General features: G+C 39.2%; 1 pseudogene across 1 annotated transcript; it reads left to right on the top strand.

Moving 5' to 3' along the window:
• Positions 1-4093: 4093 nt before the first annotated feature.
• On the top strand, positions 4094-5852 carry LOC309384599 (rab GDP dissociation inhibitor beta-like; annotated as a pseudogene). The gene has a single exon. The product of its transcript is annotated as a rab GDP dissociation inhibitor beta-like (transcript).
• Positions 5853-14193: the final 8341 nt, after the last annotated feature.

Here is a 14193-nt window from a genome sequence, read left to right as displayed (position 1 = left end):
ATAGAAAGTGTTGAAGCCATAGAAACCCTGGGGGCAAGTGACCATGCAATATTGGAATTCAACATTATGCAAACACAAGTAGTAGAACAAAGTCAAACTAGAGTCTTGGACTTTAAGAAAGCTAATTTCAATAAACTTAGAAAGAGCTTGGGAAAAATTCCATGGATGAGAATCCTCAAGGGGAAAACAACTCAAGAAGCTTGGGAAATTTTGAAAGATGAGGTTACAAAAGCTCAGCCTAGCACAATACCAATGAAGAAGAAAAATAACAGCTCCCAAAAGAAACCAGCATGGCTGCATAAAGAACTATCTGACAAACTGAAAGACAAAAAAGGTAAGTATAAAAAGTGGAAGGAGGGGGACATAACTAAGGCAGAATATCAGCAAATAGCCCGAGCCTGTAAAGATGAAGTAAGGAAAGCTAAGGCTCACAATGAAGAAAGGCTTGCCACAAAAGTAAAAATTAACAAAAAAAAGCTTCTTCCAACATGTTTTAAACAAGAAAAAAGTTAAGGAAACAATTGGTCCATTGCTAGGAGAAAGTGGCAAGAAGGTGACAAGCAATAGGGAGAAAGCAGAACTATTTAACTCATGTTTTGCATCTGTCTTTATACAAAGGGATAAAACAGTCCAACCTATCAAAAGCAGCACCACAAAAATCAGATTAGGAACACAAATTGAAATAGGGAAGAAAATGGTAAGTGAGCACCTGTCTACTCTAGACGAGTTCAAATCACCAGGACCGGATGGATTACACCACAGGGTTCTGAAGGAACTAGCAGACGAGATCTCAGAACCACTGAATTATATCTTTCAGATATCCTGAAACACTGGGGAACTACCAGAGGACTGGAAAAGAGCTGATGTGGTTCCCATCTTCAAAAAAGGGAAAAAATAGAACTACAGACCTATCAGCCTGACCTCAATACCAGGAAAGATTCTGGAAAAAAATAATCAAGCAATGAATTTGCGAATACCTAGAAGCAAACAAAGTAATAGCCAAAAGCCAACATGGATTTGTCAAAAACAGATCATGCCAGACTAATCTTATTGCATTCTTCGATAATGTGACAAAATTAGTGGACCAGAGGAATGCCGTCAATATAGTTTACTTGGACTTCGGTAAGGCTTTTGATAAGGTAGACCATAACCTACTACTAGATAAAGTAGAAGAATGTGGGTTAGACAGCATCACCACCAGATGGATTCGTAACTGGCTGACCAACCACACTCAACGTGTAGTCCTCAATGGAACTGCATCTACATGGAGGGGCTCAAGGCTCTGTTTTAGGCCCAGTACTCTTCAACATCTTCATCAATGATTTGGATGAGGGAATAAATGGGGAACTCATCAAATTTGCAGATGACACCAAGCTGGCAGGAATAGCCAACACTCCAGAAGATAGGCTTAAGATACAGAAGGATCTTGACAAACTTGAACATTGGGCACTATCTAATAAAATGAAATTCAATGGTGAAAAGAGTAAGGTTCTACATTTAGGCAACAAAAACGGAATGCACAGGTACAGTATAGACGATACCTTGCTCAGTAGTAGTAACTGTGAAAGGGATCTTGGAGTCCTAGTGGACAACCATTTAAATATGAGCCAGCAGTGTGCAGCAGCTGCCAAAAAAGCCACGAATTGAAGAAAAAGCCAACACAGTTCTAGGCTGCATCAACAGAGGGATAGAATCAAGATCATGTGAAGTGTTGATACCACTTTATAATGCCTTGGTAAGGCCACACTTGGAATATTGCATTCAGTTCTGGTCACCATGATGTAGAAAAGATGTGGAGACTCTAGAAAGAGTCGTAGAGAAGCGCAAGGAAGATGATTAGGGGACTGGAGACTTAAACATATGAAGAACGGTTGCAGGAACTGGGTAAGTCTAATTTAATGAAAAGAAGGACTAGGGGAGACATGATAGCAGTGTTCCAATATCTCAGGGGTTGCCACAAAGAAGAGGGAGTCAAACTGTTCTCCAAGGCACCTGAGGGCAGAACAAGAAGCAATGGGTGGAAACTAATCAAGGAGAGAAGCAAGTTAGAACTGAGGAGAAATTTCCTGACAGTTAGAACAATTAATCAGTGGAACAGCTTGCCTCCAGATGTTGTGAATGCCCCAACACTGGAAGTCTTTAAGAAGATGTTGGATAGATATTTGTCTGAAACCATATAGGGTTTCCTGCCTAGGCAGGGGGTTGGACTAGAAGACCTCCAAGGTCCCTTCCAACTCTACTATTGTATTATTGTATTATTGTATAACATAATGCTTTACTTATTCTTGCTCTCTTACCTCCACTACAATACATCTCTCGCAGCCTCTGTATTTGTTTTAATTCTTGATCTGAGAATTTAATTGGGATCATCCAAAATAAAAAAATATTTTTTGGTAAAACTTTCATTTTTATCATTGCAATTCTTCCAAACCATTATAATTTTACTTTCTCATATTTATCTATTTTATTTGTATATCTTTCTTTAACTTTTCATAATTTATTTTCTTTCTGTTGAATATTTGTGGGATGTAAATACCTAAATATTTAATACTATCTACTATTTTTAATTTATATTTCCCTTTCAATATCTCCACTTCTTAATTGTAAGTACAAACCTTAATTCCTTTTTGTCAATTCTTTTTATTGATTTTAAAAGTTTTACAAGGGAAAAGGGGTTAAAAGGTTATGGAACATTTTGACAGCTACATCGTGCGGGGGGGGGGTAGAGACCCCCCTGGGTCTTGCAACTTTTACAAAAAGGAGAAATAAAAAAACTATAAACTTTTGCATAGATATTAGCAGTTTTAAGTTTACACAAAATCATCAATATGTTTCAATCATTTTACTTTTGTCACTTCCTTGAAAATACATTGTAACAACATTTAGAATAGTGTTTCAATTCACTTTTGTTATCTGAGTTTTCTTGTTGTCGCATCCTCCCCCCTGTCCACTGGCAGAGCCTCAGCCCCTCCCTGCTTTATTTCTTGTGTGACATCATCCCCCACGTCACCTAAGAGAGCAGTATTTTTTTTCATAAAAGCCTCTGCTTCCGCAACTGTCTTAATTCTAATTCTGCTGCTCTCCCAAAAAATCAACATGCCTTCTGGTAACAACCATTTAAACCAAACCCCGTTATTATTATTATTTTTTGCTAAGAAGGTATATTTCCTTCTCTTATCTCTTACTTTCTTTGGGATCTGCTTAAGAATGGTTATTTCTTTATCCTTATATTTTAATGGTCCTCCCCTTTGAGCTCCTAGAACCTCATCTCTTGTGGTTTTTCTAAGAAATTTAACATGAACTTCCCTTGGAACATTATGTGTTCTTGAATAGGCTGAATTAATCCTATAAATCAGGTCAATATCCCACTCAAGCTGTTGTTTATCTCTGTTAATATATTCTGCTAACATTGTGGTCATAATCTCCTTAAGATATTCATTTTCAACTTCTGGTAAATTTTGAAACCTAAGAAAAAAAGACATCCTTTCAAATTCCGTTTTTAATCACATGATTCTCAAATTCTGCGTTCCCTCTTTGGACTGCCTCCAGGTTGCTCTTCATCCCAGCTGCACACTCCTCCAGTACACCTATCCTCTGCTCATTCTGTGTAGTTTTTTGTTGTGTCTCTCTGAGCTTGTCATTTAAGTCCTGCAGCTGTTTTTTCATTTCGTCCTGTCCCTTTAAGAGAGCCTGAAGCATCTGCTGAGTAGACAAGTCCTTTGAGCTTTCTTCAGGGACTTTAGGTTGTAAAAAAGATCCCAGTTGTGACTGGTGGGCAATAGGGATGGATGTAGAAGATGTGGGGGCCAATGAGGCCTTTCCAGGTGGTAATTTTTTCAGACCCATCATGAAGCTCAGAGATAGTTATTGTCCTATACAGAGAATGGTGTCTGTGGGAAAGCACAGCCGGTAGAGACCACCAAACAGGCAAATCCAAAGGAGAATAAGTCATTTAGTTCAAGACCAAGCAGCATCGCCTCCATTTTTTCCTCAGCTGCCGCTTCTTCTTCGTCGTCTTCGTCCTCCTCCTCCTCAGGCGCTGGCAGTTATGGCCGCCAAGGCCTCGAACCGCTGTCCTGGCCCCGCCGCCCGAGCCCGTCAGCCACCCCCGCCGCCTGAGGGAGTCCTCCCAGTGCCGCCCCGCCTCTGCCCTGTCTCGCCCACCGCCCGCCCACCTCCGCCGTCACTGCCGCCATGAATGAGGAGTACGACATGATCGTGCTGGGAACCGGCCTGACGGAATGCATTTTCTGTGGCATTATGTCCGTCAATGGTAAGAAGGTTCTGCACATGGATTGGAACGCTTACTAGGGAGGGGAAAGTGCTTCCATTACACCCTTGGAAGATCTATACAAAAGGTTTCACCTGCCGGGAACCATACCGGAGTCGATGGGCCGAAGAAGAGACTGGAACATCGACCTGATCCCCAAATTCCTCATGGCTTGTGGCCAACTGGTGAAGATGCTGCTGTACATAGAGGTCACTCGCTACCTGGACTTCAAGGTGATCGAAGGGAGCTTTGTCTATACAAGGGTGGAAAGATCTACAAAGTCCCTTCGACTGAAGCAGAAGCTCTCGCCTCTAGCTTGATGGGCCTTTCTGAGAAAAGGCGCTTCCGGAAGTTTCTGGTCTACATGGCCAACTTTGACGAGAATGACTCCCGCATGTTCAAAGGGGTGGATCCCAAGAAAACCACCATGCACAACGTCTACAAGAAGTTTGATCTCGGCCAGGATGTGATTGACTTCATGGGCCATGCCCTGGCCCTCTACAGGATGGATGACGACCTGGACCAACCTTGCCAAGAAACCATCAACAGGATTAAACTCTACAGTGAGTCTTTGGCCAGATATGGCAAAAGTCCCTACCTCTACCCCCTCTATGGCTAGGGGGAGCTTCCCCAGGGATTTGCCAGGTTAAGTGCCATCTACAGGGGGACCTACATGTTGAACAAACCCATCAAAGAAATTGTCGTGGAGAACGGCAAAGTGGTCGATGTGAAATCGGAAGGAGAGATCGCCTGTTGCAAGCAGCTCATCTGCGACCCCAGCTACGTCTCGGACCGAGTGAAGAAAGTGGGCAAGGTCCTCAGGGTGATCTGTATCCTGAACCACCCGATCAAGAACACGAACGACACCAATTCGTGCCAGATCATCATTCCCCAGAACCAAGTCAACAGGAAGTCAGACATCTAGGTCTGCATGATCTCGTCTGCCCACAACGTGGCGGCCCAAGGAAAGTACATCGCCATCGTGACCACGACCGTGGAGACCAACGAGCCGGAGAAGGAGATCAAACCCGCCATGGACCTCCTGGAGCCCATCGAGCAGAAGTTTATTAGTGTCAACTGACCTGGGCAGAGAAAGCCAGATCTTTATTTCCCACACCTATGACGCCACCACTCACTTTGAGACTACCTGTGACGACATCAAAGACATTTACAAGAGGATGATGGGCTCGGAGTTTGACTTTGAAGAGATGAAGCAGAAGAAGAATGATATCTACGGAGAGGAGGAGCAGCAGTGAGCAGGGCCGGACGTCTCTTCTCCCCCCTCCCCCCTCCGGCTCTCGACCACATACCCGGGGGTGGCGACACCCGCACTCAGGACCTTTAAGCTGAGCGCCCTCCCCCCAAGCTTCATATCGTAAGGCCCTGTTACTTTCTCTCCCTCTCTTTCCTCCCCTTCCTTAATCATATCTCTTGAGATTGAAAGGACCAACCCTCCCTTCTCTCTTTTCGGCTAGAATCATGTGTCAATTTCAGCTTGGGGGTGTTCTGATTGGCAGGGGCTGACACCTGTCACCCTAACTCTCGCTAACTCCATTCTCAGCCCTTTAAAAAAATAAATAAATCTGGTCCCAGCAGGGAGGGGGACACAAAGCCCACCATCCTTCTGGGCTACCACCATTCTTTCCGAAACCCCAGTGGACGGCTCTCTCCCATCCCACACACTGACGGACGCAGTGCACGCTTCTCTTCCTCCTTTCGGCCTCCCCCCCTTCCCTTCCCATTTCACACCAGCCCAAATCCTGGCCAAGCCGCCTCCGGTTGCTCATGCTTTAAGTGGCATCTCTTAAGTCCCCAACAATTTTGGGAGCATTTTTCTTTTTTTGTTTTCTTTTCAATTCCCCCTCACCTCCTTAAATCTTCTAGCTTCTCAAAACTTTGTTTACATCTGTTGGGACAAAACTTTGCCACGAGGCTTCTGTTTGTGTTTTAAAAGTGCTACTAATACAAAAAAAGTTCAAGACCAAAGCAGATGGGTGGATCAAAATATTCCAAATCCAGGGAAAAAACTTCTTTGAAGAGGCTCCTGAAGGTCTCTGGGGTGGAAATTAATTCAAGGCAACAACGTTTTTCAAGAGAGGAGTCTCATGCACAAAGACAAAGAAAACAGAGGAAGTGAGCCATCTTGGCTCAGCCAGCACCGGTGGTCAGGAAACAACAAAGTCAGAGTTCCCATGGATAATTAGAGAAGAATCAGTTCAACCATCCTTTCTCTCACAGTTATAGCCAGAAGAGGGGAAAAAGAGGTTTTTTCCCCATTAATTAAGGGAAGTGAAAGTATTTTAAACTTTTTAAAAAACTTTCTCTCTTTCCCTTGCGAGGGAGAGACTTTCCAAGTGCCGCTTTTCCGAGGGGAGTGGAAACTCCCTTCCCCCTCCAATTTGGACTCTTCCACTGGTTGAAACAAAGTCCAAGAAAAAACTGCAAGTCAATCAATAAGGTGTTAAACTGTAAAGGACCCGGGGAGAGCCCTCACCTCACTGCGCTTCAGCTGCTGCATTCAAATTAATCGCTTCCTTCCTGGCTGCGCTCGGCGAAGCGCGCGTTGGCATTCTGCATGCTCCCTATGCTCCACAGCTCCTGGGGCAAAGCTGGAGACCCCCCAGCAGCCGCCGCCATTCCAGGGGGTCCCAGCAAGCCACCCCTACAGCAGGGCGCCACTCCAAGGCACCCCGTGCTCCCCCAGGATTCAGGGGAGCCCACCGAAGCAGCGAGAAGGCAGACGCATGCATCCGTCGCCTTCGGCCGCCAGAAGTGATCTACAAACCTTAATTCCAATGTAACATACTTCCCTCTGTGAAGACAAAGGGATTCAAAGATGGCGATTGAATAACAAAGGATGTGTCGAAAGTGAAACTTAAAAGGGACAGCATTTGTTAACTGCCTGTTAATGATGTTAAAAGATTCAAGAGTTTAAGATCAAAGAAAACAGTATTGGTTAGCAAACCCGGGGGAATAGGTGGACTTTTTGGACTTAATAAACTGGCCACTAAAAAGTTTGTTTGAATATTTCAAAATGGCTTCAAAACAACCAAATTAAGCATTTCCAAGAGTGCTGGCAGACCCCAGCCCAGAAACAAAAATTACAATCTTTATTACCCCCAGCAGAAACAAAAACTCTGACACTTGAGGATGTGCATCCAAAATGCATTAAAGGACCAAGCCGTTGTTTTGGAGGAAAAGATTTCAAATGCTTTTAAAGATGTGTCTGATGAAATGTCTGGAATTAAGGACTTAATTCAAACCCATAATCAACAGATTAGGGAAGACATAGTAGATGCATTTAAAGGCTTACTTGGTTATGTAACATCTCTGGATGAGAAGGTGAAAGAAATTAATCAGTCTAACATTAAGTTGGAGAATAAAGTTGAGGAGGCACAAAGCAAAATTGATAAATCAGAGGCAGAAGTAACAATGATACAATATAGAACAATGGAATTTGCTTTAAGAATAAGAGGTTTGAAAGAACATAACCAGGAAGATCTGTGAGATATTGTTGCTGAAGCTTTCGCTTAACTGGTGAACCAAAGGTGGAGTGTGCCTGGCAGATCGATAAAATTTACCATGTTAATTCATGGATTGCCAGACAGAGACAACTACCAAGATATATTGTAATTTATTTTGGCACCAGGAAAACCGGGAATGAAATACTGCAAGCAACTTGCAAAAATAAGTTACAAGTGGCAGGACAAGATGTGGTAGCATTGAAGGAAATCCCCCCAAAAATGTTGAGATCCAGAAAGGATTATGCATTTTTAGTGGATGAACTTAAAAGTCACCAGATTCAATTTAGATGGGAGGCCCCAGTCGGATTGGTGGTGAATTATCAAGGACAAAGATATCATCTTAACACAGTTTGGAAAGCAAGAGATTTTTATAGCAATGTATTAAAGGCTGGATGCCCCCCATCCCCAGGACCTAAAGGAAGAAAAGAAGCAGGTGAGAACAGACAGGATATTCAGGCACAAGGGGGAGCTGCTCAAGGTCTGGATTTACCTGAGGAGACAGAAGAAATTATGGAACAAAGACAAACTCAAGCAGCCACTAAACGCAAAGAGCAAGAATTAAAGATGCAGCAAACCCAGACAATAATCCAAGAAATTACAAACACGAACACAGAAGCTGTGGGGGGAGCAAGACTGAAGGTGAAATCCCAGCAAGATTTCCATGCAGCTCTTAGAAAGCTTCAGGGAGCTGAAGATGACAATTAAATTTCTAACCTGGAATGTTAATGGTTTAAATTCACCACAAAAAAGGAAAAAAATATTTCGCTACTTGAAACAATTTTAAAATGATATAATTTGCTTGCAAGAAACTCATATTAGAATACAGAATCAGAAATACTTGATGAACGAAAGATTGGGATCATACTTTGTGGCATCTGCTCCAGAGAAGAAAAATGGTATAGTTATATTCTTAAGAAAAGATTTAAAGGCTGAATTAATCGAAGCAGATCCTCAAGGAAGATATATTGCAATTGAATTATTAATAGAAGGAAAGAAAATACTCTTAACAGGAGTATATGCTCCCAACCAACAACAAGAAAATTTTTATAAGTTGCTTCATACTAAATTAACACAATGGGATTATAGATTGTGTATACTATTGGGTGACTGGAACGGAGTAATGGACACTACCAAAGACAAGAAGAGACTATTGCAAAATACTCAAACGTGAACAAAACTACCTACATCTTTTTTTGAGTTGATGGATGATATGGAACTGAGAGATATTTGGAGAGGATAGAATGTTAAAGAACGGGACTTCACATTTTTCTCCGATAGGCATCAATCCTTTTCCAGAATTGACTTTATATTAATTACAAATGATTTATTTTCTGGGGTGAAGAAGATGAAGATATGCTCAAGAACCCTAACAGATCATAATCCGGTTTGGAAGGAATTGGAATATGGAGAGGGATCTAGGATATCTTGGAGGTTAAATGAAAATTTATTTAGATATGAGAGAAATGTTATAGAATGTAAAAAACTATTGAAAGAATATTTTGCTTTTAACATGCATAAGGGGACATCGATGGAAATGATTTGGGATGCAAGCAAAGTTTACATGAGAGGTGCCTTAATAAATTTGAATAATTTATATAGGCGTAGACAGAGGGGAAAACAAAGGGAATTAGAAGAAGAAATAAAAAAGAAAGAACAGGCGTTAATATCTAATCCAGATGATAAGAAGATAAGAGAAGCAATTACTTTACTGCGAGGACAGTTCAATATGTTGATGTCAGACCAAGTAGCCACAAATCTGATATATGCTAAACATAATACTTTTTGTAATGCAAATAAACTAGGTAGATGGCTAGCATACATGTTAAGGAAAAAACAAAACTACTATAGAGAAAGTAGAATACAAAGGTAAAGAAGTTTATCAACAGGATATGATTAAAAAGGCTTTCTCAGAATACTATACTAGATTGTACGCTGGTGATAAGATACAAGGTTTAGATATAGATAGATATTTGGAGAAAGAGAAAATACCTATAGTTACAGATGAGCAAAGGGAAAGATTGAATCAACTTGTAACTACAGAGGAAATTCTCTTGGCAATTAAGCAATTAAAAATTGGGAAGGCCCCAGGTACAGATGGATTGACAGCGGTTTATTATAAAAAGTTACAATTAGAAATGGTAGATCCTCTTCAGGAACTATTTAACAATAAGGAAGAGTACTGCCATCTTGGAGAACAGCCTTTATTTCCCTGATTCCAAAAGATCAGGACCACACCCAGCCAAAAAACTATAGACCTATTTCATTACTTAATACAGATTATAAAATTTTTGCTAAAATATTAGCAAATAGGTTGATGTCAATTATACAACAAACGATTCATAATGATCAATCCGGTTTTATACATGGGAGACAAATGAAAAGTAATGTTAGACAAATTGTTAATATATTGGAATATCTGGGGAAGAACAACCAAGTCCCCGCAGCGCTTTTATTCTTAGATGCGGAGAAAGCATTTGATCGAGTGAATTGGCAATTTGTAATAAAAATTATACAAAAGATGCATTTTGGAGAGTATTTTACACAATCTATCAAGGCAATACACCAGAAATAAACAGCACAAATTATAGTTAATGGTAGTTTAATAGAATCCTTCAAAATTGAAAAAGGAACAAGACCATTATTGTTTATCTTAACCTTGGAGTTATTGTTGAATAGAATACGTGGGCCAGATGACCTACAGGGAATTAAGATTAGGCATTATGAATATAGACTACGAGCATTCACGGATAACTTGGTTGTAACTTTAACCCAACCTGGGAAATCAGCTAGAGGTTTAATGAACATGATTAATCAATATGGTCAAGTATCTGGGTTCAAAATAAATCTAGGAAAAACAAAGATGATAGTTAAAAATGTGACCACAAATCAAAAAGAACTACAAAGAGCAACAGGAGGCGAGATAGTAGAAAAGGTTAAATATTTAGGAGTCTACATTACAACCTCAAATGGGAAATTATCTAAGTATAATTATGAACCATTATGGCATAAAATACAGTTAGAGATGAATAAATGGAAAAAATTACAATTGTCATTGTTGGGAAGGATAGCAGCAGTAAAAATGAATGTTTTGCCTAAGTTTCTATTTCTGTTTCAAATGATACCAATACTTTAAAAAGATGCAAATTTGGAAGAATGGCAGAAAGGTATTAATAACTTTGTCTGGGCGGGGAAGAAACCAAGAGTAAAACTTTAAATAATGCAAGATATACGGGAAATAGGAGGTTTGAAAATGCCCAATTTAAAAATATACTATGAAGCAGTAGTTTTATCAACAATTAGTGATTGGATTAATCTAACAGAGGATAGAATATTGAATGTTGAGGGTTATGATCTGGTATATGGTTGGCATGCTTATCTAATATATGATAAGAAGGTGGATAAGATTTTTAAAAGCCATATATTAAGGAATGCCCTATTGCGTGTCTGGAAAAAAATACCAATATAGGTTAAATGATAAGATACCTATGTGGGTAGTACCCAGTCACGCGATAGAGAATATAAGTATAGAACAAAAACAGGATGTAATTACATATAGAGAACTTCTTAATATAGAGAGAGGAGTATTACAGTTAAAGCTTTTGAACGTATTAAGAGAGGAAAGGGTAATGCAAACCTGGTTCCAGTATGGACAGTTACAAGTTAGATGGAAAAAAGATCAGACAATTGGTATCACGCAAAATGAGGATAGTTTGGTAAAACAAATTAGGGACCAGAGTCAAATGTATATAAAAAGGTTGTACAATATAGGGATAGAAATAGATTCTGAAACAGAGTTAGTTAAAGACTATATGATAAAATGGGCACAACATTTCGAAGAGCCAATAATGATGGAAACATGGGAAAAGATTTGGGTAAGAAATGTAAAATTTCCGCAAGCTCAGAATTTGAGAGAGAATTTTTATAAGATGTTGTATAAATGACATTTAGATCCCAAAAAGGTATCTTGTATGTATCCGAATTTACAACCTAAATGTTGGAGATGTGATTGTGCTGATGCTACATATTACCATATATGGTGGACTTGCAAAAAAGTCAAAGCATTTTGGATAAAAATATGGTGGGGTATTCAAAATATACTTTAAAAAGGATAAAGTTCACCCCCCCCCCAGTTGTTTTTGTTAGGTATAATTACAGACTGTACAGTTATAGAGACTAATTTGATTTTGAACTTAACGATGGCAGCAAGATTGTTGGTGGCGCAGTACTGGAAGAGGGAAGAATTGCCTACTATTCAAGAATGGTAAATCTAGCAGAGATGGCCAAAATTACAGCATATTTGAAGAACCATTCGGATGAGAAATATAAGTTGGAATGGAGAAGATGGACTGACTATATTCAAAATAAATATCAGACTAGAAAATTTCAATTAGTTTATGAGTGAAGGCACAAAGAATGTTACAATTTACCTAAAGTTAGCTTAACAAAAGGGGAATTAAAGCACAAGAGGAGGTAGGATGTTAAAATCAGTTAGCTTATGTTAGCGTATTATTGTTAAATGTTTATACCCTGTATTTTGCTCTGGGAGGTTGGGGGGAGGGAGGGTCGGAGGGTGGGAAGGGGAAGGGGTGATATTTGTAAAATTTGTTAAAACCTTTAATTAAAAAAAATATCTCCACTTCTTCTTTACTATGATTATATAACATCATTTCTGATTTTTCCCAGTTTATTTGTAATCCACTATATTTCCCACGTGTAAATATATCCTCTCTATAGTAACCACAGGATTTAATAATGTATCATTTGCAAATAAATTTATTTTAGTTTTCTTCTGTAGTCCAATCCCTTCAATCAATGAATCTTAAAGCTTAAGGTTATTGTCTCTGTAACACCATCATTTATGGCTATACTCGCTTTATTGTCTGAATATAGTTGATTTACCACATGTCTAATTTTTTCCCCAAAACCTAACTTCTCTCTTAATATCTTTAATGTAGGCCATTCCACACAATCAAAGGCCTTAAATGCATCTAATGCTTTTAATTAGATTAATTTGATAAATACATTTAATTAGATAAATACATCTGCCTTTAATTTTTGATTCTTTATATAATAACCTATGTTTAATACACTTCTTACTCTAGCTGACATTTGTTGGCCTGTTATAAATCCACACTGGTCATTTTTAATATATTTCTCTATAAACATATTCAATCTATTTGCTAATATTGCTGTAAAAATCGTAGCATCCTGATTAATAAGTGATATCGGTCTATATGATCCTGATTTTGTATGATCTTTATCTGGTTTCGCTATCAGTATTATCAAGGATTGCTTCCAGGAACATGGAACATTTTCCCCTTCCATTATTTTATTAAACATTATCTTCGTCTTCGGCACCAATAGCCCTTTGAAATTTTTATAATATTCTACACCTAATCCATCTAACCTGATGCCTTACCTATCTTCAATTTATTAATAACTTCCACTATTTCCTTTTCTTCTATTTGTGATTCCATTATTTCTTTATTGTTTTCTTGAATTTTACAATTTAAATTCTTCTATATATATGCCTGACTTTCATTCACATTTACATCATTTCCCTTATATAGCTTTTCAAAGAACTTCTGAAATATCACAATTTTTCTCTCATCATATTACAACTTTCTCCCTTGTCATTCTTCATTACTCCAATCAGGATTTTAACTTTTTTAGCTTGTGAGGCACAGAGAGAGGGGGGGGGGAGGGAATCAGAGAGAGACAGACAGACACACAGACAGAGAGACAGAGAGGTGGTGGGAGTGGGGGAGGAAGAGACAGACCAACAGAGAGAGACAGAGACAGAGAAAGACAGAAAGAGAAAGAGAAAGAAAGAAAGAAAGAAAGATGGGCTGGAAGAAGTTGATGACATCTGGGCTATTTGCTTCCTCCCTATCCCTACTTTATTTATTTAAATTCATAGTACTTGTCATCTTTAGAAATTTTTCTGCAAATTTGGACTCTAACCAACACTCCCCCCACTTTTTCCTACCAATAGAGCCATCCACTGCTCATTACTTAGATTGTTAATATTAGTTGTTAGATATCAAAATTGTTCTATTTGTTTAGACTTAACCTGACAATATTTAACTTATTTACCTAGCACCATATATATATTGTTGTCAATATACATAAGAATAATACCGCTCAACTTAGTAACTACAAATAAATACAATCCTAATGATACTTATGAAGTTTACAATAGTTACAATAGTCACAGTGGTATACTATCAGCTGCCATAGAAACGGGGAGGGTGGGAGCAATGGTATTGGGGAAGGGAATTATATTGTACTGGAGGAGTCTTGTTCTCACTATCTTCTGCGCATGCTGGTGGCTGATGTTTGGACTTGATCAAGGCCAACTGTCTCGCATACCAACTTGATGAGGCTGTTTGAAGATGC

Source organism: Natrix helvetica, assembly GCF_964273705.1.
Source record: "Natrix helvetica genome assembly, chromosome: 1".
In the NCBI taxonomy this organism is placed as follows: domain Eukaryota; kingdom Metazoa; phylum Chordata; class Lepidosauria; order Squamata; family Natricidae; genus Natrix; species Natrix helvetica.
Note: the sequence above shows the minus strand (reverse complement) of the source record. Positions and strands in the feature narration are given on the sequence as shown.